Below are 2,564 nucleotides of genomic sequence, written 5' to 3'. Positions count from 1 at the left end.
ATTAAGACAGTAGGACGGTGGTCATGGAAGTCGAAATCCGCTAAGCAGTTTGTAACAACTCACCTGCCGAATCAACTAGCTCCGAAAATGGATGGCGTTGAAGCGCACAACCTATACTCGACCGTCGGAGCAATTGCCTGGCTCGGATGAGTAGGAGGACGCGAGGGTCGTTGAGAAACGTTGAGCGTGAGCTTGGGTGGATCGGCCTTCGGTGCAGATCTTGGTGGTAGTAACAAATATTCAAATGAGAACTTTGAAGACTCAAGTGGGGAAAGGTTCCATGTGAACAGCACTTGGACATGGGTTAGTCGATCCTAAGAGATGGGGAAGCATTGTATCAAGGATGCACTCTGCACCAGCATCGAAAGGGAATCGGGTTAATATTCCCGAACCGGGACATGGCGGCAGGCGGCATTGTTAGGAAATCCGGACACGTCGTCGGGGGCCCTGGGAAGAGTTATCTTTTCTTTTTAACAGCTTGCCCACCCTGGAATCGGTTCACCCGGAGATAGGGTCCAGCAGCTGGAAGAGCACCGCACATCTTGCGGTGTCCAGTACACCCTCGGCGGCCCTTGAAAATCTGGATGACCGAGTACTGTTCATGCATAACCGCATCAAGTCTCTAAGGTGAACAACCTCTGGTCAATAGAACAATGTAGGTAAGGGAAGTCGGCAAAACAGATCCGTAACTTCGGGAAAAGGATTGGCTCTGAGGGCTAGGCCTAGGGGTCTGCGCCCTCAACTCGTGGGCTGTCGGCAGTCTGCCTGAGCTGCTCTCGTGGCGAGGGCGGGCAGTTGCGTGCCAATTGGGCTACGGGCGTAGAATGCCCCCTACCAGGGGCTTTTCCCTAGGCGTCGAATAGTCGACTCAGAACTGGTACGGACAAGGGGAATCCGACTGTTTAATTAAAACAAAGCATTGCAATGGTCCCTGTGGATGCTGACACAATGTGATTTCTACCAAGTGCTCTGAATGTCAAAGTGAAGAAATTCAACCAAGTGCGGGTAAACGACGGGAGTAACTATGACTCTCTTAAGGTAGCCAAATGCCTCGTCATCTAATTAGTGACGCACATGAATGGATTAACGAGATTCCCACTGTCCCTATCTACTATCTAGCGAAACCACAACCAAGGGAATGGGCTTGGCAGAATCAGCGGGGAAAGAAGACGCTGTTGAGCTTAAATCTAGTCCGACTTTGTGAAATGACTTGAGAGGTGTAGAATAAGTGGGAGCCATTTTCGGCGCAAGTGAAATACCACTACTTTTAAAGTTATTTTACTTATTTCGTGGGGCGAAGACGGGGCACTGCCCCTATTTTTGGCCTTAAGGCACGTTTCGGCGGGTCGATCTGGGCGGAAGACATTGTCAGGTGGGGAGTTTGGCTGGGGTGGCACATCTGTTAAAAGATAACGCAGGTGTCTTAAGATGAGCTCAACGAGAACAGAAATCTCATGTGGAACAAAAGGGTAAAAGCTAATTTGATTTTGATTTTTAGTACGAATACAAACCGTGAAAGCGTGGCCTATCGATCCTTTAGATTTTTGGAATTTGAAGCTAGAGGTGTCAAAAAAGTTACCACAGGGATAACTAGCTTGTGGCAGCAAAGCATTCATAGCGATGTTGCTTTTTGATCCTTCGATGTCGGCTCTTCCTATCATTGTGAAGAAGAATTCACCAAGTGTTGGATTGTTCACCCACCAATAGGGAACGTGAGGTGGGTTTAGACCATCATGCGACAGGTTAGTTTTACCCTACTGATGAACTGCATCGCAATAGTAATTCAACTTAGTACGAGAGGAACCGTTGATTCACACAATTGGTCATCGCGCTTGGTTGAAAAGCCAGTGGCGCGAAGCTACCGTGTGTCGGATTATGACTGAACGCCTCTAAGTCAGAATCCACGCTAGAAGTGGTGCATGTCACTCTTTGATTGTATCTCGACCCGCAGTAGGGGCGTCGCTTTGTCGCCCACAGGGGCTTGTTTCATTTGCAAACTGTGACCATGAAGCATCTCGGTCGGGGCAACTTTAAAGTTCAATTCCAAACGGTCGTTGAGAAGAATCCTTTGCAGACGACTTAAATAAACGACGGGGCATTGTAAGTGGCAGAGTGGCCTTGCTGCCACGATCCATTGAGATTCAACCCTTATTCGCCTCGATTCAAAGCTTCGCTCTTGTCACAAACAAAATCCGAGAAACCCTCTCGCGCCTCTGCCTCTTCCTCCATATGACAATTTTTCATTGCTTGGGGGCGGGAAATTTGGGGTTTCCACACCGCGATGGAAAGGGCACTGAATCCCAGGTAAACTAGGGTTTCCATCCTGCACCCTGGCACCGAAAATTTGGGGTTTCCACCTGGCGCCGAAAATTTGGGGTTTCCACAGGGCTCCTAAAATTCGGGGCTTCCATGTCGCGTCGAAAATTTGGGGTTTCCACCTAGCACCTAAAATTTGGGGTTTCCACTGGGCTCCTAAAATTCGGGGCTTCCATGTCGCGCCAAAAATTTGGGGTTTCCACCCGATGCCTAAAACTTGGGGTTTCCACCGAGCTCCTAAAATTCGG

The 2,564-nt window shown here is 49.1% G+C and overlaps 1 pseudogene; it reads left to right on the top strand.

Moving 5' to 3' along the window:
• The first annotated feature begins 644 nt into the window (after positions 1-644).
• LOC149195191 (25S ribosomal RNA) lies at positions 645-2,164 on the top strand (annotated as a pseudogene).
• Positions 2,165-2,564: the final 400 nt, after the last annotated feature.

This window comes from Pinus tabuliformis, chromosome 2_2 (genome assembly GCF_031772625.1).
Source record: "Pinus tabuliformis cultivar Carrire ecotype Pingquan chromosome 2_2, CPIR1, whole genome shotgun sequence".
NCBI lineage: Eukaryota > Viridiplantae > Streptophyta > Pinopsida > Pinales > Pinaceae > Pinus > Pinus tabuliformis.
Note: the sequence above shows the minus strand (reverse complement) of the source record. Positions and strands in the feature narration are given on the sequence as shown.